The following is a 25,471-nucleotide window of genomic DNA, read 5'->3' as shown; positions in this document are numbered from 1 at the left end:
AGTGGTTGGGCTTTTTAAAAATCTTTCTTGCCAACTATTTGGAAACATTCCCTTAGATTTCTATGGAGGCAGTATGATTTCCCAGGCCAGTGCCTAGGAGCATTTCTCCATAAAACAGTGGGACGCCTGATAATCAAGAAATTTAAAAAACCCCACACACAGTAGAAGCCACAGGGAACTGCCCTTGCCTGTTGCTTCAGCACGGAGCTGGTACCTGCCCCTGGAGGGTCCCTGTGCACTTGGTCTTTGCTGGTGCAGTGTAAGATCTCCAGCCAAACAGGTAAATCGTGGACCATGGGGGGTTTTCCCTCAACGGGGTACAGTGTACTGTTTGAAAGCAAAGCAAGGCAGGAGTGGGAACCTTCAGAAACCTGAACGGCAAGAGAAGTCTCTGAAAAAACACGAAGGCGGTGCACAGTGAAGTTGGTGGTCAATGACCTAAGGTGAAATCCTCATTGATGGAGGTACAGCTGTCAGTTCACTTGAGCCAGAATTGTGTGTTCTGCAGGTGATGGTCTTCATGGAGTGAACTTCAGGCATTTGCAGAACAATATTTTAAGGTTGTATAGATGTCTGATTTAATTTTGAGATGTTTAAATGGCTCTGCAGGGCTCTGACCTGCAGTCTTGTAATCGCCGATATTTAATCGTTGACTTAGTGACCACACAATCGAACTTCTGCAGCAGAAAAGAGAGGAGACTCCCGGTCCTGCTGCCCACGTTGCTGCCTGCTCTTCATGGAGTCAAACCAGCAACTTCTAGAGCTGGATTGCTGCGCCTGCACGTTGTGTACTGAAGTTATTGCAGGAGCTGGTTTGTTCAGACCCTTGCACAAGGTGTCATGTGGGTATAAATGGAGGAATTAGGTCTGCCTATTTTTTGGGACTGGAAAACAACTTGAACAGTCTAAGAAAGCTTTAGTTTACAAGCAGTCTCAGGTTCTGCTAGCTTATTTTTTCTATTATTTATTTTTGTATGGGGATGGGGATGGGAATCCAAGAGTGGCTTTTTGTTCTTTTTATTCTTCTGGTGTTTCCTTGGCTTGTCCATTTTGCTTTTTGGTAGCCAGCCACAGTAGCACACACCTCCCCAGCAGTTTTTCTTGAGCTTGGGTTTTGGATAAAGCATGAAGCCCCAGGTCCAGTGTAACACTAGATCGTGTAAGTCCCCTTCAGTGAGTGCCTTTTCTGTTTGAAGTTTAAGAAGCTGTTCTTACACTCCCAAGTTAGACTCTAAAATATTTGAGCAGGAGCATAAACCCCTCAAAGCACTGCAGGAGGGCTTCCATTCTCATCCAGGAAGGTGAAGGACCTGACCAAACCTCCCTAATTTTGGAAAGAGCACATTTGACTTCATCCAGGTCCAGATCAGAGACAAATTAAGGGATATTTTTCTTGCCAGGCAGCATTTCAGTGGTGATACTGTAACTGTCAGGCTGAGAGAGATGGTGGAGGGAGGGCACTGAAAGTAAATGTCAAAGGGATAAAATATGGGTAGGAGTAATCTAATTTTCCTTCTTTGTTGGGTCAGTTCATTTCATCTCGAAACTGAATGCAAGCTCAGCTCCCAGATCTTTGCGAAATCATCCAGACATAATGTAATTTGAGAAAATAAGTGGTCCACATTTTCTTGATGTGACAACATATGGATATTAGCATTTTTTCATTTCTCCAATCAATATACGTAAAACATGCAGAAGGAAAACAAGTCATGCAATAGGACTTAGATTATTTTTTAATACTGTCAAGATCTTATCAGTCAGCAAATGAGATAAAAAAAGGGTAAGTCAGTTTGAAATTGCATTGGATGGCAGTGAAACAGACTTTCTCCTCCTCTCTATTTGTGTCAGCTTTTGGATTTCTTTTGTGTAGGACTTCTGACTTTTTAGTAGGCACTGGGAATGGAAAGAGAGAAGGACTCTGCATTGCTCCTCTGCAATCCCCTTGCAAGAGCTACTCTTTTAATTTCCCAGAGGTTACCAGCATACTAACATCTTTTTTTTATTTTAATTTGAATTATGAAGAGTAGGAGCAAAGGGATCTTGTTCAAAGAGCAAAGAGCCTTTTTGTTGTTGTTGAAAAGGAAATTCTTCACAATTAAGAATGTCTAATTAAAAAGTCTTTATGTTTTTTGTAGGGGGGTTTGGTTGTGGATTTTTTTTCTTTCTTTTTATTAGCTCACTTCATACATCAGTTTCTCTGACGTGGCCAGAAAGGACAAAATTTACTGTGTAATTGGATTGCAAAATATGAAGAAAGGTAACGGTCTGTATTAAGTTATTATTTTGCTGAGTTTCCAAGTCTTTGTCCACCTAAAATGGTTCAAGAGTGGCAAAAGAATTAAGGGAATATAATTTGACTTTGCTGTAAAGAAAATATTAGAACACTCCTGCCCTCCAGCAAACAGTACAAATAACAGAGGCAAAAAAAGCTAAGATACAATTAAGGAGATACAATACATGTATCTCAAACTTGTAGTTAGGGCTGACTTAAACAGAATTTAATATACCAGACACATCGCATTGCAAGTGAATTCTCATTTTGCCAAAACGCTAACAGATGTTTAATCAATAAGATGGACCATAAAGGGCAGCACAATTAGTAGGTCTGAGAAATGTTCTTGTGTGATGTTAGAAAGCTGTAATTATGGACCAGATCTCATAAGTGTTTTGCACAGATGACACATAATACCAATATTCTAGCTTATAGGAAAGGCTGCATGGCACTTTTAATACGATTACAGGCACAAAGAGCCAACCACCCTGATCTTACAGAACGCAATTAAACAAATACCAAAACTGTCACTGAATTAAAAAGAAGGAGGGGGTGGGGGGGTGGGGGGTGGGATAAAAAGGGCAAAAACCCAGCTCCTTGGACCCAGTTTTCTGGGTTTTTTTTTAACATTTTTACTCAGATGGACACAGACAACAACCCCAGCTCCCCAGTGTGCTTCCCCTCATACTTTAGGGCAAAAGGCTCAGAACGGCACCATCCTCCTCCTCACCTGGGAGGTGACGTACAGCTGGTACGACCAGTGATCCTGCCAACATGGGATGCAGCGGGAGGCCCCAGCAAGAAAGGGAGTAGCCAGAGCAGATGGGAGCATCCTGACGGTGCTCTGATTTAGCTGGAGGAGACAAGACCTCTATGCCTTGGGGCTAACATGTTTTTATATTACACGCCATGATGGCTGGGCTCCCCACTGATGAGCAGCACCTCACAGTCCCTATATGACCTGTTATGTAGCTCCTACGGTGGGAAGGAGAGGTGCCCTGCACTGGGAGCAGCATGGAAAGGAGGACTATGGAAAAAGCAGTGATTTTTTGACAGCGTGAACCTACTGTCAAATGGATAGCAACCTGGGAAATCACTGGGTTCATGGCTGTGATGTGAAATTTGGTACCCAATCTTCCCCTCAGAGCTCTCTGCTTTTGACTGAATATGACTGAAGAGTGGGGGCAGTTCAAAAAAACATTATCCTTCTGAAATAAAATGAAAGTCCTAGTTGTGCATCCTGCTCTTGAGTTTCTCTGGCAGAGAGAAGCCATTGCTTAGACAAGTGTTTTCCACCACACAACCCGCCTAAATTACCAGGATTTCAAAAATGGTGCCTTTGTGCATGAATTTGAGCTTCCATATTTAATGATTTGAATAGATCAGTGCAGCGATGTTCAGCAATGTGGAATTGCTATACTTAACCTGTAATTACAGCTCTTTACTGAAACTCATAGCTGGGCTGAAGCCCTTCAAATCTTAGATTAATCAGACTCAGCACAGCACCCCTGCCCATAAATTCCAGAAAGGGAGATTTATTTCAATATAGTGAATCATGCAGGTTTTGGCAACGGTCTGAAGAGTATATTTTGTCCATGGGGAAGTGAAGGAAGAAATATGGTTGGATGGATTATGTAGAGGGAAGAAATATCCCCTTCAAAGGCATGTTCTACAACTTAATTAATAAATAGTCAACCGATTGGCTGGTGCAGTGATAGGCTTCATTGTAGCTAATGAAGCTTCATCAATGTATGCCAGCTGAGAATCTGACCAATAATTTTTCATGTAAGATTTATAAATAGTACAGAGGAAATACATTGTCAGAAAATATGAACAGTAGCCCTATTAATGCATACTTTTAATTTAGTTATTCTCAAAGAGCATACATCTCATTGCCACAGGCCTGAAGTAGCGCAGGCCATTTAATCCGGTGATGGATCTTCTAGGTGCATCCCATAATGAGTGTCCCGTTAAGTGCAGTCATAGGCTAACCCATGCATATACATGAGGGGTTTCAATGGTCGGCAGGGCCGAAGCAGCCCCAGTGATGACAGCATTTGAAGCCGCCGTCGGTTCACTCTGGATGGCAGCCTTCTCCCAGCCAGCTGGGACACCCACCACTGCCTGGGAAGAGGACCTCCATCCTCACCACCTGTCAGCGTGCACCTCGAAGAGAGAGGACTTTGGTCCTCAAGTGGGTGTCTCAGCTTCTTAGCATAAGCCAATAGCTGAACCAAGAACAGGTGTGGAGGAGGACTAGAAGGATGACAGGATAATAAGGATAACAGGGAATAAGGTGTCTGTCTTGGGAGAGGAGACTGGGAAAAGCTTGGTGTGTTTAGCCTAACAACAAGAAAGCTGAGATGGGCTCTGATTGCTATCTATAACCTGGGGAGGATAAACACCAGGGAGGGAGGAGAGCAATTTAAGCCAAAGGACAATGTTGGCACAGGAACAAATGAGTCTAAACAGGCAATGAATAAATTTTGGCTGTGTAGGAGAGGAAGGTTTCTGAGCACCTGAGGAGGGAGGCTCTGGAGCAGAGGGGACTAGTGGGAGCTTAACTCCTTCTGAGGCAGCATAGTGACCTGGCACAGGGGCACATGGCAGCCCTGAGCTGGACTCGGTAACCCAGGGGTCACCTCCCATCCTGTCTACCCAGAGTCATGCCTCGTGCGCTTCTCCGGGTAGCACGTTCTCTTTCATTGGGAATGTCGGCAGCCTTCAGGTGTTGGGCACACCTGCCTTCGGTAGGAGCTGTGCTATTTTTCATAGAATCTGCATAACTCAGAAATTCAACTTACCCTGTGTATAAATATATATAATTTTAAATAGGATGCCATTTTAAATAGTATCAATTTTCATTAAATTGAAGTAAAAAAGCAGTAAAAGAGTCAGAAGTTTGAAAAACCGATAAAGAAGAATTTAATGTAATTCTCATACTGATTTATTTTCATAAAAGCCTTTTTGGAAGCACTCAGACTGACTGTAAAAAACATTTTTGGATTACTTTTGATTGTTTGTTTCATGACCTTGTATTTTTTTCTTTCCAGTCAGTACATAAAAAATAATCTAATTTAATGTAACTCATGACAACAGACTTAAATTCAATTTTTCTGAATGGGAGCTCCTTGTAATATTTGAGATGACATATACTACTTGGGCAAAATAGCTGGGTTTTTTTAACGTGTTTTGTTTCTTTGATAGTCTTTGCTGGTGATACCTACAAGTGTCTAACTGGCTGCATGTATACATATATGCATACGTACATATGTTAAATTGCTATCTACATAGATATTTTTTTTAATGTGTTAATTTTTCCTGAACTCTTTCAAGCAGAGACAAATTTAGTCTCATCTGTGCTTTATTAAGTTTTTATCTCAGCTATAGTTACCAAAAATCAGATTTCAGTGCTTAAACTCATCGAGTTCCAGTTTTATCGAGTACTTCTCAGTTTAGGACATTTCCCTGGTAGGATGCGGGCACAGGTTCAGCCCCTCCCTGCTGAGGGCACCTTAACTCCCCAGCACCTCTTTTCCTGGTGATGTGTCCTAACACTCAGGTTTGTCATCTGTGCAAGAGGCTGGGGATGGAGAGCTGTTCTCCGCCCTTCCTGTCGGTGTTAGTCCCTTTGGGATAAGCAGTTGGGTCCCTTATATTTTAGCATCCTGACAGGCAGCTACATAATGATTTGTGTTCCCTCGCCAAATATTTCAGTGTGGTATTCCAAGGGGAGCACTCTGAGCAGACGAGCCTGAGGGAGGCGTGCTGCAGCATGCACTACTCACCCACCGGCTGAGAAAGTCACTCCAGAGGTAAGAAACCTTGGGTCAAATCGCTGCTCTGAATCTTTAAAGTACAAAATAATAATAATAGTAACAATAACAACAACAACAATAATAATAATAATGATGATGATGACGACAATGACCTATTTTAATCTGTTTCCTATTTCCACCTGTTATAAATGGGTTCTTTATTATCATTTAGTCAAACCAGTATTTATTCCCCAACTCGACTGCCAAACCGAACAAAACATTTCATGCCAATGCGTGATGGGTTCCCATACATTCTTTCATGGTTCTCTGTACATTTGTGTCCAGTCAATTGCCGAAGCGCAGGAACTCTATACCATTTCATACATCACAAGTCTTAGGACGTGCAGGCGTTACACAATTCTTACAGTAGAAAGATATTTGAGCTAGCTTTAGTTATCTTGGGTACTGAAGCAGAATAGCCACATTAGCATGATACAAAAGTAGAGTAAATTAGCCCTGGAAATGTTGCACCCATTACTGTCACTACCAATTACAATAATTAATGTTATTCATCTCTAGGCAGCAGATTAAAACTGAACTAACCCATTAGTAACTGAATGTCATTGCGACTGGAGTGTTGTTGGATTGCCTGCGTGAAGGTGGTGATTTCATTTCAGTTCCTATTGGCAAATGGCCATGTTCCTTAAATGAATAATAAATGAATACACAACAAGCAAAATCTTGGCTCCCTGGAGCTCTCCATTAACTGCAGTGGTGCAGGACGCGAACACATCTGTGTCAATTATTGAAAACTTTATCATGATACCAGATCTTTCTGGTTTTGAATGCAGAAAGGAGTGGAGGGTTGAACGGATCATGGAGACTGAGGTGCCTTATTTCTCCTTTGAAAAATCCCTCCAGAATGAGGGTGTTCACACACCCATTTTTAAGTTTCTTAGTAGCTGGATGCATGTCTGCTCTGCTGCCGCTTGTTTGTACTTTTTTGTGTTTGTTTATTAAATGATTAGTTACAATAAATACACAACATAAAGAACTAGTCTGGAACAGAAATCACCCCTCAGTCACAACACATGTATTACTATAATTAGATTATTTTATGCATTTCTGTATAAGCACACACTGATCAGTTCTACAACACGGTTCCAAAAAATAAAATCAAGTTCAAGTTTTAGAGACCCTTTAGTGGCAATTTGCTGGGCAGCGCTAGCGAAGAAAACCTCAGCCGTATTAAATTCTATAAATAGCTACTGCAATTAGACAATAGTTAAGTCTCTTTAGCTTATTTACTTCATCTGCCTGTAGGGTGTTTTCCAGAACTGACCTTTTTCATCCTTATACTCTTAGTTCCTATTTAACATATCTGCAGGCGAGCTGACAGGCTTTGAGCCCCTCAATGTGGTCGCTTTTTGCTTGCCCGTTAGTGAATGAGAAACAAGCAGGGACCAGTGAACTCTTCAAGGAAGAAAAGATGACTCATGCAATTTATTAAAGATAACTATGAACAGGCTCTGCATGAAGTGTGCATCTCTACATCAGTTCCTAGGCTATTTGCCAGTCATGGATTGGGATTTTAATTCCTTGAGGACTGGATTTTTCATTGTGGTTTCATTGTTTGGTTTTTTTAACATGACTATTTCTACACAACGTAGTTTCTGGCCTAGAAATGCACCAGAATTTTAACCCTACCGTCGAATTGACAACACGTAGCTGTTAGTTTGCAGAATGTTAAATAAGTATTTCTTTCTTGTGTGTGTTGCTAGACAGTGTAGCCAAGATGAAGAATTAACCTTGTGGTCCTGGCAGAGGAGTGCTGAAGGCGAATGAGTGCCCTCTGTGAGCTATGTACGGCACAGTTATCATCACCTGGATGAATATGGAGCAGAAATTACTTCCCTTGCATCACACTTGGGTGCCTGGCATGCCAGTCCTCCAGAAGATAAACTCACATGGAAGAAAGTCTACTTTTCATTTGCTTTCCAGCCGTGGCACCCGATTGCTGCGTGTTTGTCCTCTTTTTTGACCTCCTCAGCATATAGTCATGTCCTGTTAGACTCTTAGGCTGTCACATAAACTGAGCAAGACATACTCAGGTGTGGAATTTGAGGGAAAATCAATAACACACTGATTAGTGCACATGCCTCTCAAATGCCCAAACTTTCAGGCTGAAGTCCATGAGCTCTCAGAGACAGGATAAAGGTGTAAATAATTATTAGACTCCAACTCCAAGCTGCTCCAAAGTTTATCTCTGCATTTTGCAGTAAAATAATATGGTATTAATAGAGACACAGCCTTCTAATTGCATTATATACATTATGTTACATTTGAGTCTTGGTAAAGCAAATTAATCAGCCATGTCTAAAAATAATGACCGTGGCTCTTTAAGCTAACTGTGCATCTCAGTCATCTAAAATGTAACTCCTACGTGGTTTGCAGTATTGCCTGTGCTCATAGACAAGCAAGATGTTCATGCTGCAATATTTAGACTCTGTAACGCTTTCAGTATGTGAGGTGCTAATCTGCTAAGATGCTCCTGATAATCATTTTTTCTATGCTTTATTTGTTCTTATTAAATTACTGAAACCCCTGGGCTGGGACTTTTGAATATTTGCCTCTGTCCTACATAATTCCCTTTAGCTCCAGGAACTGACCCATGGGAGGAAGCTTTAGATCAGAGTTTTGGATACTGAGGAAGATTTATCTGTGTCAGCCCAGGTGAGCACCATAGGTCTGTCTAGGGGGCTAGATGAGAGGCAAGGGCTCTTCAGGGTGCACAGGTTTCCAGTGGCAGGAAACATTATGGTGACAGAGCTACACACGTCTCTGTTCCCCACCAGATTAAGACAGCTTTAAACTCTTTTTGGGACCTCCTTTGAGGAGACTGCCAGAATGTAAATGGCTTGTCTCCCACGTGGCCTGCATTCATCATCTCTGCACAGGTCCTGCGAGCCTGCACAGCTCCAGCTGGTAGCCGGTGGCTTGGGCTGTGCCAATAAGAATATATTAGTTTTCTGCAAGGTAGATTAGAGCAGAAGGGTATTACTTTTTCTCCCGGTATTGCAGGGAAAGGACATGTTTACAGCCTGTGCCAACTGGAGGAGAACTCTCCTGAGACTGCCCTCTATAAAGGAGCTTATTTACTCTCCAGCAAAAAAGTTACCCAGCAGTCAGACTCCTGACTCACTTGCCTTGCTCTTAGTCCTGCCTGTTCGGTGCTGCCAGGTCAGTAAGCTGCAGAGAAAACCGACCGCAGAGGCATGGGTACCATGGGTACCACAGGGCACGGCTCACTGAAGCTCTGTCAATGACAGAGAAAAGTTTTCCGTTCTTAACGCAGCAGTAAATCCCGTATTGTGCAAACTGCATTTAACAGCGGGATGGCACCCCACCCCTTCAGCACGGGGCGGTGGCATGACCTAGTGGGTAGGGGAGCTCTTGGTAATCCTTTCTGCTGTTTTCTTCCCTGCAGACACCAAAATGCAGCTGAATTCACAAAGTCCTTGTTGGGATTTTCTTTTTCAGTTGCCTCTTTTGACAAGACACAGCTGGCAGTTTTATTCAGCATCCATCAGTACACCAGTTGCAATGCCTTGCTGCAATCTTTTTGTATCCATTGTTGCCCTGTTTTCTGTTGTGCTGGCTGTAAATGAATCGATTTGTGCAATTAGCACTGGAGCTGTAAAGTGCCTAATAACAGGGAAAACAGGAGCCTGTGTGCTGAGGAAACTAGATGCACAAAATGACGCTACCAGATTGAGGGGTGTCATCTCGTACAGCGTCTCATGAACAGAAATGGAATATACTTATTGCAGTTCCAGAGTGGTTGGAGGCATCATAACGGTAAAGCTCTTGACCAGCAGATTCGATAAGTATCTGAGAGGTACCACTGATGAGAAGTTTAATGCAGGCTTCTGTGGTGTGCCATTCATCTTCACTGTAAAGTATGTGCTTGAGAATCCGCAGAATTGGTGTTTGAAGTAGTCGTTGGCTAATACAGAACCTTACATAATGCTAAGACTGTCCAAGGACATTTTTACCCAAATGAATGGGAATTGTTCGGTCTGTCTTCAAATGAAAAATGATGATCTGGGCACTTCACTGGCACAACAGGAACGGCACGGGAGGGCACGCAGGGAGAGTGCGATTCGATGGCTACGGGGCTTGCATTTGAATCCTGCGATAGCTGGGGCATAAAAGGAGGCACATGCTAGACACAAGCCGCACATGAGTGCAACGAATAGCGTGTTGCAGAGACCCAAGCTTTCCAAAATACATGCAGAAAGTGCAGGGCCGCAGGTCAGAGTGACTGGTCTCAGCTATATCGTGTGGTCCAGCTCGGCAAGGCCTCTTTTCTAGCCCACGTGGGTTTATTTTGTGAACAACAGACATCGTGCTGGGAAGGTGTTCTGGCTGGGCGGTCCTGGAGCCCCCATCAGGAACCTTCTGCTAAAATGCTGTCCTGACCTTTAGAAAGGATCTCGGACCGATGTGCCCATGCGTGGCTGGATGCGTTTAGGATCCAGCACCAGTATCCACTAAATAAGATTTCTCATGGTTTTCCACGGACTTCAGCGGAACTGCTTGTGTGTAAATGTTACTCAGCTGTATGTAGAGTGTCAGAACCTCAGACATGATGGACAAGTTAATTATAAATAGGTCAAAATGTGATGAAGCTCAAGTTGCAGTTGTGAAGTTTGTGTTGGTTCTTAAATATTCAGGCTGCTGTCATACGTGGACTGATTGCTGTAAGGTTACGAAGCAAGTCTCTAATATTTATGACATGTCTTGTTCACTTCTTCTTCCTGACACTGTCTTAAACTGATGGAGACAAGGTGATGGATTTTTTTTTCCAAGCACCTATAACCCTTGTATCTTAATGTTTGCTCAGTGTAAATGTGGAAGGCAAGGATTTGAGGATATACACTTTAGAGCTGTAAAGTCTAGAAGAAATCAGCTCTTACTTTGTAGTAGGGATACACATACTCGATCCCATGCAAATACTCACTCACTGTGTAAGTAATTCCACATTCTATACCAGAAGACCTTTCCAGTTTTGCTTTGTTCCACTTTTCCTCTTTGTCCTACTCTCATCACACAAAATTCTTTTAACTACAGATAATAACGGGTGTATGGGAGGTAGAATCCTAGACTGAGTTATCATTTGTATGTCAAGTAGCCATTGTCTTTCAGCTTTGAAGAAGAGAAACAACCTCATGCCTTTAGCTTTGCACTAACACACAGCTGACACAGGCTGCTCCTTCCATCACCACCGGGTTAAAAGACGTTCTGATATTTATGAATGCACAAAGTCACACGTCTCATTTATCTCCAGACCTGAGGCCCCATTATCATGTCAGCTCATTTGCTCAACCTGAAATCCTTATGGAGAGAAATTAAAAAAAAAAAAAAAAAAAAAAAGTATAACAGAACAAATATCCCTTAATCAATTGCCCTCTGACATCTCTCACTCAGAGGTTGGGGCTTGCAAAATGAATTAGTGTAATAAGCTCAATATGTACAGCAGATGGCACGGACATTATAATAAAAGTAGATGAAATAAAACCTCAAATAATTTGTAATGATTTATAACTATTGATCCCACTAAAGCATTTCTGTTCCTTCAGAGAGAGGAGTAAAGAAGGAAGCATTAGCTAGGTGCTTCAATATATGTTGTATACTTTTTTCCCCTATGTACTGAGTTGAAAAAAGCATTGCACATAGAAAATCTCTAAGCATTCAGGTAAAAAGCTTTTTATATAAAAGTTTAAATAAATTTGCTATCTATTCCAAGGAGTTTAAATAGGATTTTGAAGTGATATTTTAAACAAAACTGCTTTATGAAGTGATTTTTTTGGGGAAAACTACATATCTAAATCTCTCAGCTTTATGGGGCATATCCATCTGCATCAGTCACATTGCATTATGTTGTTTCACAAAATGTCATAACATCTTATAGGACATATTTTTTTCTGAAAACCACTTTTATTTAAATGGTAGGGTATGCTGTTCACAAGAAAAGCAAGAGTAGCTGGCAAGGTATGACAATGTAGAGCTGAAGGGAAAAGAGAAAAACCAAAGACAAGAAACTTAATTTGACTGTCCCTTAGAAATAATACATTCTGAAGAAAGCGGTGGGGGAAATCTGAAGAACAGTATACCTGCACGTGTATTAGCAGATGATAAAAAACGTCTAAACCTTGATTTGGGGAAGCTCAATCTCAGATCCCAGCTCAGAAAATATTTTTTTTTCTAATGAAGGCTGCACATATGTCATTGTGATTGCTACAGTGAGGAGTTTCATTTCCAAAGCTGAGAAGATGGAAGAAATAACATCTATTAAAAGTTTAAGTGTAACTGAGTTATCTGCTGGTTACGTGCTTCCCAGTTCAGGGAATTATTTGCACAGCTTAACACCATCTTTAGGCTAGCATTTGTTTAATATAACTGACCTCGAAACTACTTCAGCACACAGTGAAAGCTGCACACTAAATTTAAGCTCTCATGTAGACTTAAAGCCTTGTTAAATTATTTAACCTATTCGTGTAGCTAAGAATTAATTTAGGTGAAAAGAACTTGCATACCCCTGTTAATTTACAAAGCTTAACAATGTCTCCTATACAGCAAACGGGTGAGTTAAAGAGGGGGGGTTTATTCACCCAAACACCACTGATTTACACAAACAGCTGTAAATCTTCCCCTTGCTGAGAGAAGGGAAACATTCAGACCACTTGGGCAGGTCCCGCGGGTATAAACATGGGCACTGATTACTGGGGATGAAGGTTACAAGGCTGTGTGCTTAGCTGTACCCTGTAGGACACCACGAGGTGGGGGCTGAATAGTGCCAAAATTAGTATTACTGGGTTTATCGACAGTTACATCAGCTACGTTACGCACTTTCCACAAGTATCTGAAGTTCCTGATTGGAGAGGAGCGTCTCATTCTGCTCGGTGCTGCGCCACCCTTTCGAGGGTCGGCTGCTGGAGACAGCCCTTGGCTGGAGTCAGGTTTGCACTCCCGGATACAACTAAAGTCTGTTCAGAGGAAGGGAGCACCTTCCTTAGGAAATGTTGGTGCTGTTTCTAATTTCCTTGGTTAAAAATGGTCCCACGGGTTTTTGTTTTTTGTTTTGGTTTGGTTTGTTTGTTTGTTTTTGGTTTGTTTGGGTTTTTTTATCATTTTCAGTCAAAGTTTGGTTTGAAGTTGTTACAGAATCATTCTGCTTTTTGTGGATAAAGATGCTGTAACTGAGAACTAATGGCATTTTTTCTGACTTGAAACTCCAGTGAGAAACCTTTCCTGAAACCTCTCCCTACCCGAACTAATCGGAAAAGGCATGTGGCAGGCTGTCATTACAACACAGGAGAGGAAAATTAATAACTAAAGGAGGCTGCAGCACAGGAAGGCTGAGGCTTTGCTGCGTTCACCTCCTGGCATGCTATTTTTGCCTTGCTGCATGCTGCAAGCCTCGCATCCTTCTGCCAGGTGAGCAAAGGTCCCGCAGACACGGGGGCAAGAACGGCAGCGAATCCTACTGCCACCATTGCCCTGGAGCAGGGACTGGGCAGGCTGGGCAGCGCGGGGGAAGGACCCTGGGGCTGGGCACCAGGTGGGCGGGGGGGCTGTTGGTGTGCCGGTCCCTGCCCGGGGCGCACAGAAAGCAGCCGTCCGCACCAACCGGCGCCGTGATGGGTGGCTGCATCTGCGCCTCCAGAGCGCGTACAAGGCAGACACAGCTACATTTTTGTCATTGGGGTGGTTTGTCAGGTGGCCTCCAGGTCTCTATGGGGAAATGTGCACAACTGTTCACAGTACTCTGCTAGCCAGGCTGGCAGGCATTGTCTGTCTTTATTGGCGTTTAATTTTGTGGAGCTGTATGCACCACAGCTTTCACACCCAAACACCCAATCCCTTCCGCTAACAAAAGTTTGGTAATAAATTAAAAGTCACCCCTTTTGTTGTCAGTGGTGTGACACCTCACGATGACCATCACGTTTCCTGCTCTGATATAAAGACTCCTCTCCCCCTTGCAGTGTCCCGTGCCCACACCAACTCTTTGCTTTTCTGGGGGGTGCCGTGAGGCAGCCATAGACCCACCGCAGTGGGTGGAATCCTGCAGCAGTGCCAGGTGTGGTGGGATGTGCCATGCTCTGCCAGCACCAGGCACCCACACGGCTCACATCAGGCTGACCTGTTCCCCCACAAGGGACCCAAGGAACAAGTGCCCGTGACATGACTCTGTGCCAAGGACACTCACCCCATACCAGCCCACCATGGGCACACAGGCTGTGGCAGGCGAGCAGGGGAGAGGCAGGCAGTGGGCACTGCTCTCACAGCCAGCCTGGTCCGTGGCCATGCCCAGCCCACAAGGAACCATGAGCTCTGGCTGCCCCTTGCCAGAGTCGGCATCTGGCACGAAGCTGGCTTTATACGTAGTGCAGTCAAAACAACAAGAACTGGGTTTTGTCCAACCAAAGCTTCCTTTTCATTAGCATTTCAAGTACGAATATTACTGAGAAATGACTATATGTCGTTTCGGAAGGTTCATTTGGAAACAGATGGATGGGAGGAAACTGTCTCAAACTGTATCGGACCAGCAAGCATCGTTCCACAGTAAGGAGGTTAGCCATGGATTTGAAGCGCCTATTTGAGTTGAGACCTGCTACTGTATTTTAGGCTACCTCTGTCTTCTGACCCAGGCCTGCCTTCCATGCTTGAACCTGGATTTTGCAAGTGGCTTTTGTTGCAAGACCTTTGCATTCTCTGTTTTCTTGACGCATCCCCAAGCAAGTAGCCGTGTACCTGCTGTCTGCTTCCTCACGGTATAATTGCTAACCTGTGTCACAGCTGGTTCTGTAAGGTTTGCAGCGTGAACAGGCTGTGCTGCTGAAAAGGCTTTGTTTTCCAACACAGTTCTTTCCATTTAGAAGTCATGATGTGAATATAAGGGAAAAGCAGAACCTTATCTTCCTTTTTTTTAAAAAAATAAAAAATTTAAAAAATCAAAGCAACACATACAAACTTCTGCCCTCAACCCAACAAAACAAAAATGGCTACAGATGAACCTTTAGGAATGAAGAATTCAGCGCACATTCTGAACAAAACATGTTTTTCATTTTTTACGAACATTTTACCTTTTCCTTTCTTTTATCAAACATTTTTTACTACCTTTCCTTCCACATATTTACCCTTCTGTTTAAAGGGTTTCTTGTAAGCAGCTTTTAAAAATTAATGCATTAGAGAGAAGCAAAGAAAACAAAACACCCCCACCCCAACATAGCCACATTTAGACTGCAGAAGGGTGATTTTATGAAAATCCTTGGGACATTGCTCACAAGAGAAGCAGTGGATTCAAGGCTGATAATCTCTGTGCAGCATGATAAAAGCAAAGTAGCGTTGGTTGAGTGCCGGGAGTGCTCCAGCTGCATCCTCCTGCCCTGTCCGAACCCTCAGCACACCCACGTTGACACAAGGTGTTTTTACAATAGCACAAAAGGTGGTCACTGAGATAATTCCTACTTTTCCAGAAAAAGAGAAAAACTCCACTCCTGTAGCTTCAGGAAATGAGAAATTTTTTTCTTTGCTTTGGGATTCTTAAATGCTAGGAGTGGCAGAAGACACTGGCAGTTTTGAATGACTGAAAATGAGCCACTGAAAGAGACAAAAAGAAATAAGATAAAGAGTGGGCATCGGCTCGCTCTTGGGCATCAGTTAGCTTCCAACAAGCTTTCATGGCTGTTGCTACAGCCTTATTTTTCAGACCTCCCCCCTCCCACTGTGTTAATTAGGCGGGAAGTGACCTGCCTGCTTATTTTCTGGCTCCATACTTAGCACTGGGCGGCAGGCTGCAGAGCTCGGGTGTGCGCTGTGCTGGGGACCAGAGCCGTGCACTGTGCGACTGACAACTGCAACATCTCTGAAGTGCACACCAAGTTCCAGATTTGTGTTTGCTTTGGGTAGATGATCACATTTTCTCTCCAGCAAGCTTTTCTTTCCTTTCTCCACAGCGTGATCATCAGGCATCACGCTGAAGTGGCACATATATTATTCTAATTAACTCTCTTAAATTTAAGGAGGAATGCCTCTGTAACTGCATGGGGCTCAATAGAAATTCCCCATGAACTCCACACATTTCACTCCCATCAATATTTGCAAGCGACGAGCAGCTCGCATACGTGCTAACTGTCTGCAGAGCAGCTCTGCACTGTTTCTTGGAGTGAGTTTTTTTCCCCCCTGTCCCTCTTTCTCTTGCAGTCTGTGGCCTTTGTCTCCCACACTTTTTCCATTGATGAATGTTACTGGGGAGCCCTGAGTACAGACTCTGGGCATTGCTACCGGTGCTACATCTAAAAGAAAGTGTCTGGGATGCTGGATCGGTGAGTTAGCACCACTTACATCCTCTGCCCCTCTGCATGAAGTGTTTTTTCTGTCCAGCCTGTGCTCATCATCCACGTTTCAGGAGTCGCCTGTGTTTGCCTTTGAAGTATCTCTGTGGCTGCAGTAAATGTGCAGGCTCCCTGCGGTGAGAGAAATGTGGAGCCGGGCGGTGGGAGCTGTGGGCAGCTGATGCAGACGCAGGATGAGGTGCGCTGATGATCTGTGTGAGCTGGTAGAAGAAACGAGTTAAAAACAGAGCAGGATGTAACCCTTGATTTGGAGTAATACTGCATCTGCCCCAGCTCTGAACACAACTGTGTCTTCCTTTTCCTCTTTAACGAGATCCTGCAGAGATCCCCTTGGAGAGCACAGTGGGCTAGGAAGAAGTAAAACTTCAGCTGGAAACCAATTGCTTTCCAGTTTATGAGCTTTCCAGCTCCTTCCAAGATCAACGTGGTAAAACAATACAGCTGCATACCTGCAGACAACATAATGGCAGAGCAAATTGCTCTCATGGAAAAAACGCTGTGCTGCTGTACCTCGGAAGACACTTCCAAAATTCCGTGGGAGAGCTGTGTGGATTGCTTTGACATAGACAGGAAAAGCATTTCTCTGCGCATAAAGTGAAACGACAGCTTTTAAGCTACGAAAGCAGGTAGAAGTTGTATGCATAAGTTTCACGAGGCTTCCAAATCAAGTAACAAGCCTGAAACTGGAGGATCCAGTAGATGTAGTTGGGACAGGAGCTGAACCTAATGCAGGATTCCTCTCCCTTGTCCGTGCCAAGTTACATTTCACCTCCACATAGCCTGAAGCTTTAGCGTTTCTCAGGAGAAAATGTGCAAGCAAATTAAATCCTGGGAGGACACTAAACTTATTTCTTTATTTTTCTTTGAAAATATTAACTATTCGCTGACCAAGTTATGTGAAAGAATGAGTGCTGAGCTATGCATAGATGTTCATAGCACCATGTATGTCCGCAGTGTGCTCCTTTGGCTACATCAGAAAGTGTTCTCAAAAGAATTAGCTCCTGTTCCTGGCTCTTTCCTGGCATTGTGTGTCATCTTGCAGAGGGCACTGGAGACTGTGATCTCATCAGAGGTTAAATCCTTGGAGATGCTTGTAGTGTGACTGGGTCAGAGCCACCCTGATCTCCTGTTACATCCCAGTGAAGCAGTAATCTAGGTAACAGCAGGCAGGTCTCTGACAACACCATGCTGAGCTGTATGCTGCTGCTACCGTGCACAACCACGTGTGCTGCACACGGGCACGTGTGATGCTTCAGCTTTCCAACCTCCAGATTCGGAAGCACAGCAAAGTTGGCGACTACACTGAAGCTCTGTTAAAGGCCAACAGAGAAGATCTCTGAGGAATACCAACCTGGCATTAAACACGAACCATCCGTTGTGTTAACTCGCTTTAACTGCACGTTGACAAGGTATCATTTGCCTTTCCCCCCCAGTTAGAGGGTGCCATGTGCAGCGCACCCCACCAGCCAGCAATCAGGGAGAGCTACCCTGAGACTTCAAACTGACAGCGAAGGTTGCAAACCATCCTTATTAGCATGCAGCCTACTAAAAGAAGTGTAATGTAAGTAAGGCTTTGCATTAAGAAGGGAAAGAGTCTGTGTCCCAGAATACTGATTGCTGTTAACAGGAATGCTACAGCGGACAGCATTAGGTAGGAGAATGCTTTTGAAAGCAGAGTATAAAGAGGGTTTGGCTGTTTCAGGTCAAGCATTTGATTTTAAGGAACTCCTAATTGATTGGTAGCCTAAACCTGGAGTGAGCATCCTTCCACTTTTCACAATGAGGGCCTTGGGAACTGCATTTTCTCTTCAGGACTAGTGCTTCAGTAATCAGACACGATCTTGAGCTACTATGTTCATACCTCAAGCTGGACTTGCCTTGTGAAATCACGTCAGGATTTTGGGTTGTCTCACAGGAATTTGGTGGGACAGGGGCAAAACCCAGGCAAACAACTGCCTGCCAAGCAAGCACCAGGTTCGGAGCTCAGCCTGAGCTCCAGAAGCTGGCAGCTTTGAGGGCTTAGGCTCAGCTTCTCCGGTCCCCAAGGGGGTACGGTTGTGTTACTCCCAGCTAATGCACAGCTTTCTGATGAGAAGTCCAGCAAAAAAGCAGGCACCACCTCCAACCCAAGCATTGTACTCAGTAAATATAACGGCGTACAAATTGCTTCCCCCTCCCTCCCACTATGTCCTTGCATCTGTCAGAGCTGATGCCTCGTCTCAGGTAATGCTGGAGCTCCCCAGTGCCACCGGATCCCAAGGGAACCGAGGTGAAGGGGAGAGCAGTGGAAGGAAACGTGCCACATGTTCTCCCACCCTGCTAAGCTCTCAGGCTTTCCTAGAGACGCCGGGAGTGTCTGTTGCTTGCTTTGAGACATGATAGACACTATGGTTCACACGGTTCAGGTTTGAGTCTCAAAATATATGTGTGAATGAGGTATCGGGTTTGGGGGAGTTGTGATACTAAATTACCTTCTGTATTGTACCTAGCCTTAAGGTTACTCAGGCAACCTAGATATCAATATGCATATAAACAACTGGGTATTGAATCTTTTACCGTTTTCCACAAAGCATTTTCATGCTGTACTTTGTTATGTAAGTGATCTGCTGGTACCATCAATCAGTATTTGCCTCGCATACATAACCCTATTACTAGAAATAAAGTCTTGTAATTATTACCTAGATGCATAGGTACTTGTACTGCTTTCCCGTTGTGATGGGGGTTTTAACTGGCATGTTTGGTTTCTAGCGATATACTCCTTTAGCAGAGGATTTTCGGGGCTGCCTTTGGTTGTATTGCGTAGGGAAAGCTTTTATAGGAAATTTTTGTGTTACACAAAGAGAGTCTGCAGGTCTTGCTCAGATCTTGTTCTCCATCACCTTTGTTAGCAGCGATGCTGAAATGGAAAGGTACGGTCCTTAAAGAGGCTCAGCCCTACGCTTTTACAGGGAAAAAGTTGCACATATTGTATGTGGTTCTTCACAGGCCTCCTACAGTTGCCTGTCAAAGCTTTTTTACATGCTGCTTTCCCTCAGAACTCACAAAAAAAGGTGACAGTTGTTGATTTTTGAAGATATCTGGCTGACTCTGTCTTGCAAGTGTCCTGGTCTGGGGTCCGGGTGAAATCGGCTGTGTTTTCTAGTTTCATACAGGTTTTTGTCTTTCTCTGCAGTGAGCAAGTGTAACGAAAGCGTAATAAAAGGAAGTGCCTATGTAATATTAGATGTAAGATGCAACCGCAGATGTAGCAGATCAGAAAGCAGCACCTCTGGCTGTGATCAGAGACGGGATCTGTGTTTCATTCGGCCCTGCAAGAGGTGGCAGAAGGAAACACCCCAGTGCCAGGCTGGGAGGGCTGCCTACCTGTGCTGGAGGTCCTGTGCCCCAGGGCAAACACCAGGGATAGCAGTGACACCTCGCAGTGTTGTGCAAATATTTATCTTGAGTACATTACTGACATTTTTGTCCCCGCCAGAATTCAATGAGAAAAGATTTATAACATTTATAAATTTTAATAAATTTATAAAATTTATAAAAATAATCACTGAACCCTGCTTGTGCACATTTACAAATCTCTCTGGGCACCTATTTTGAGCAAAATATGGTAAGGTAGAGAAACCTCATCCCAGCTCATTTTCAAGACTGTTTAATTTTATGCATATGAGCAGTCCCACCGAGTTCAGTGAAACTACAGAATTCTTTAAATGAAGCACTGAGATGAAGCCGTTAGAAACTAAGACCCAGAAACCTGTGAAATCTGACCTGTGAGATTTTGACCTTTGGTTATCAAACTTTTCTTTCCCTGTTAACCAAAACACCTAAATCATTCTGGTATTGAGATATATTTTGAGAGAGGAGTGGTAATGAATCATGGTCATAGATTGCTAAATGCATAGATAGCTTCTCCACCCCCTTCATCTCAGTGCACAGATGAGAAACAAAGCCCTACCAGTATAAACTGGCTGCTTTGTTTGTTCAGTCTGCCACACAATGACTTTTAAGGAGCACAGTCTGAAGGCTGTAAGCCACCATTAGTGCAGATACCTGATAAGCGATTTTGGAGGTCAGGGGTTTTGGCAATCTAATACTATCTTGGAGGAGACTGATTTTTCAGAAGGCCGGTAGCTTCCTAACATTTTTCAGAACTGGGGCTCTGTCAGTAGGGATTTTAGGGAGTCTGACTGGACTTGCCCCTTGAGACTAGAGCCACAAATTGGAACAGATAACACACATCTACAGACGGGACATTCTGCAGCTGTATTTATCTTCAGGGACTTCCTAGATACTGCCTTCTTAACATTCTCTTGGTGCTAGCAGTTTTAAGACACTTTTTATCTTGATTAAACCACTTGAATAAGGGAATTGTCATTTATAAATGTGCCAGGAAGGATCAAAAAGAGTCTCCGTGCTTTCATGCCCCTCACCTCATATTTTTCAGTTTTAAGTTTAGTAGGGATCGGGTACTCAGGTTTTGGTCACAGCTGTTCAGTGCACTGTCGTGAAAGAAAGCGATGGAAAAGAAGAGCAATGGAAAATAGCAAGGGGCTGGTGGCAGGGGCTGGCGGGTACAACAGGGATGTCTTCTTGCCTGATGGGAGTGATGAGCCCGCAGAATTGTTCAGCCTGTGGCCTCACCACATATGTGTGGTTTCTGACAGAAGAAACCTGATTACCAACCGCAAGAGCTTTGCAGTTGGTTCGTGGTGTCACACACCCCAGAGGGGTGCTGCAGGGGGACTCGGGGGTTTGTGTCACACACCCCAGACGGGTGCTGCAGGGGGACTCAGGGGTCTGAGCCTAGAGCAGAGGCCACTCAGGAACACCCAGTAGAGCTGATGCTTAAGACCTGTACAACTGGTCACAACCTATCATTACCAATGCTGTGTGCTGTGTAACTTTTTCATCAACCTTTTGCTAGCAGTGACAGAGGGGAATTGCTGCCCATTGGGTTTTGTACACTCCCTCTGGCAGTCATTTGTACCTGAGAAAGAGAAACAAACCCACCCAGGGAGTATCTGGGCAGCTGTTCGGTGCTGTGCCTCCAGGGCCTGGGAGGTACCTCCCTGAAGCTGAGCCTCCTTGTGTCTTTAGATGCTCAGAATATGTAGCCCTATGCGTAAAGATCAGTATTTGTAGCTGATCAATTTTCCTAGAACTAGTCAAATTAGTAGCCTCCTTTAATTACCCAGGCAGGACATGACCCAATTTCTTGTAATTTCTATCTCATACTCCACTAGCATAAGATGTATTTGAAAATAACTTACACAAAGACATATCAGTCCATGATTAGTGATTTTGATTAGTCAACGCTTACTAATATTTTTGAGACAGTGCAGACACCTAAATCACATCCTGCTATTTCTGCCTCGTTATTGGTTAATTAAAAAATGCTTATGGAAGCCTAGTAAAGAACACCTAAAAATACATAAAACCTTGTGGGTTTGGTCTAAGTTTTCAAACTAATCAGCACAACTAAATACATTTCAAATGTTTTACAAACATTTCCATAAAAAAAAAAAGAAAAATTAAAACTCTAAATTCTTGTGATTAGAGCAGCTCAAAGTTTATGAATTCCTAACGCTGCAGAAAGTTCTGACATAGCGAAAGGTTTGTTCTTATTTTGGAATGAAAATTAGAATACTTATAAATACTTTATAAAAAGAAAAATACCTCATCTTGGAATTATTAAATATGAAACTAAATAATCATCTGTTCTTTACTTGTGTTGTTACCTTGGCCATTCTGAAAGATTAGTCTGGAAAGCCCCTGGCATAAAGTAAGGAGGCTTAGTGACCTGGAAAGCTGAGATACGGCTGAAGTTTTCCAGCCTTCCAGAATTCCTTCCCCAAAGCCAAGAAGCGAGTTCCTGAAAGCTTTGGCTGGACCGGGATGACTGGGCACAGCCCGCCGAGAGCTGGCTTTCAAACCACCCCTCAGCACGGTGAAACTGAGCTGCTGCTGCACACACTTCGCTTTCAAGGAACATTTTTTCCCTTTAAAGAAAATCTGTTGTGTTGCAAAATCCCTGATGGGCTCAACTGATGAGTGATGTTGATCCACAAATAACTGTGGAGTTATCGCTTCATGTCGACTTGCATAAATATTGACTGTCTGTGTAATGAAAAGTTGTAGTTTTTAATATGCCTTTGTAATGAAATTTGATTGATTTCTCTGTGTTCTCCAGAATTCCTGCTGCACATTTCAAACTGCATTCTGCAGAAGCATCATATTTCCTCGAATAAAAGAGGTTGCCCTTTGCAAAAGCGGCATTTTTACTTCTTGAGATAAGGTGAATGACTGTGCTGTTTAATTATTTAAGAAGTGAAAGCTAATGGACTTCCTATAATGTGGGTTCTTATAATTTCCTAGAGCATCCTTCTCTGTATATACCTGTGTGTGGTTCCTCTCTGTCCTCGTAAATCAAGTCTCGTGACCAATTGCAGGAACACCTGGGGAACAGAAATTTCTTTGTACCAGGATATCATTCACTTCAATTTAAAAAAAAAAAAAAAAAAAAAAAAAAAAAAGAAAGAAAGAAAGAAAGAAGTGCAGCCATATAATCAGGGTCTTTTTCCTGTTGCAGTAAGCTTCACTAAAGAGCTCACATCTTTGACTGTTGCCCTTTATATTTTCATCTCTATTTCTTGGAATTGTTTTGCTTAAATGGAATAAAGCATGTTTAACTTTGTAGTACAAAATACAGCTGAAATCATTGACACTTCAATCAGTCTTTATTGTGTTGAAATCGCAGTAGGATATCCCTTACTTAGACTGTAGTGACACTAAAGCAGAACTGATTTCAGTGTAAGAAGGGATGGCAATTGTATGCAAATATATAAATCTCAGTGCAAACAAAGGGAAACATAGAAACAGATTTGCTGTTGGAAGAGTTTGTTTTAATTTCCAAATGTAATAAAATAGAGGAGGTGAAAGGAAACAAAGGAAAAAGCAAGATTAACTAATCAAGTTGCCTCCTGGCTGAAGTTTTCCAAGTCCTGCTGTTCAGAGGCAGAGAGCCTTCGGTTACCTGAAAAGAGTGAATGCTGCAACAGAGCTTCTGTTGAGAAGAGCTTTCTCAAAACATTTAGAAAACATATTTAATCCTAAATGTTCCTGATCCAAATGTTGCAAAATTGAGCACAGATCTATGATGTGAAAGCAGTACGCTGGCTTCCATCCACAAATGAATTTAATGTCCAAACAAATCACAACATTGTCTAAAGTGCCTGTTACAAAAGTAAGTAGCAGATGATGCTAAAGCACTCCACAAATGTATATGATCAAATAATATCAGAGAAGGCCTGCAAGCATTTGTACCTCAGAAAACGCCAAATTAGCAGAACAGTAGAAAAATAAACAGTGGAAGTAGAAAGGAAAATGTGAATGTAGTCACAGTCCAAAAATGGCAAAATTCAAATAGTAGAAACAGGTGGAGATAGCTCAACAAGGAGCTCAGTGGATTACTCACGGATTACTTTTAAAACTGCGTTCAAATCCTAGTTTTAACTGCAACTGAAATAAGCCTGATGACCTGAAATTTGTCTGCAGTGGGAAGTAATCCAAGTGCTGAAGACCTCAAGAGTGAGAAGAGGTTCGCTGTGCTCCGAGGTGACTTACAGCAGGCAGGGTCCGAACCCATGCGCAGGCCCACACCTTCCACCCGCCCTTTGGCACCAACTTACCTCAGCAGGCGCACAACCCTGGCTGTCCTAGGTTTACTTATAGCGCATTTGTGGGGAAAAGAAATGTAGGATCTGAAAAAAAACCCAACATTTTCACATAGCCTGGTTGCTAGTACAGAGTCTGTGAGGATCATAAAAGTTCAGATTTACAGAGGTGGTCCGAGGTGTGGTAATTACATGCGAATCTGCGTATCAAAACGGCCTGTGTCGGCGGTGCACTGCGCAGATGCGTCCCCATGCGTACCCATAGACGCGTCGTCTCCAGACTTCTAGTGCAGCTGTTGATTAAAAGCGCCTTAATATTAAAAGCTCCTCGGCTACAAAATGAGCACACATCCAACCCGCTGCATTGTGCTGCTGTCTGTGGCCAGGCAGCGACCATGCGTGTGATGAGATGCATCTCAGTCCACGGGGCCGTTCCCATCTGAACCATATTGGCATCCTCATTGCTCAGATGCTTACAGCTTGTTCCAAGGAACAATATATCTCTTCCAGTTCTATGTATTTCCATTTCACCATGCCCATTCCATCAGGATGAGCCTCACCCCCTCCCAGGGAGACGCCATAATTTTCTGGATGGTATATCTTGACCCATCCAAGTGGCAGAGCTGCTGCAAGTGCTGTAGCACATCAGCTGCGAAGGACACAGGACAGCTGGTGGGGTGGCATTGGCTTGGTGCCCCTTGCTGTGCATGCCCTGCGCACACTCCTGGCCCCTTGGAGCATCTCTGAGCTGGAGCCAGGCACGGCAGCAGCGCACGGCACTGGGGGCACAGAGCAGGGCTCCGTTATGCTGGGTGTTGTGCAAATACGGAGCAAAAAAGACAGTGGCTAAGGAAAGGAGGTGCAGAGGGGCAGTGACAGCGGACCGGGTAATGCTAACAGACCTTTTAGTCCCTCCAGCAAGCCACTGAGTGCCTACAAGTTGTATTTCACAAGTTACCCTTTCTGCGTTAAGCCTTCTTAGTCTAAGTTAGACCAGAATGGGAAGTCAAGGGAAGGCAAATGAAAGGACAAGGTCATCACTCGAAGTGAGAATGTTGGCTGAGGTAACCCAGGGTGAGATCCATCAGGACCTGTCCTGTGTGCTGCAGGAGCTGTGTGTACCTGCAAAAAGAGAACCGGACAAGTAAGTGTGACGGTCCCTGAGCATTGTGCCCACTCCAACAGCCTTCAGCCCAGGGGCTTTCCTGACCCTGACACGGTTTGCCTGGGGAACTCTCAGTACATCTACTGTCCAGTAGCTTATCTCATCCGTGCGCTTGGAACCACATCAACTTGTGCACTCCCAGACTTGTTGGCATCCTTAGGAGTGTGGCTTTTAGTATGTTTTACTCT

The sequence above is a fragment of the Falco naumanni genome, chromosome 2 (assembly GCF_017639655.2).
Source record: "Falco naumanni isolate bFalNau1 chromosome 2, bFalNau1.pat, whole genome shotgun sequence".
Taxonomy (NCBI): domain Eukaryota; kingdom Metazoa; phylum Chordata; class Aves; order Falconiformes; family Falconidae; genus Falco; species Falco naumanni.
The sequence above is the reverse complement of the archived record's forward strand: the minus strand, read 5'-3'. Positions refer to the sequence as shown.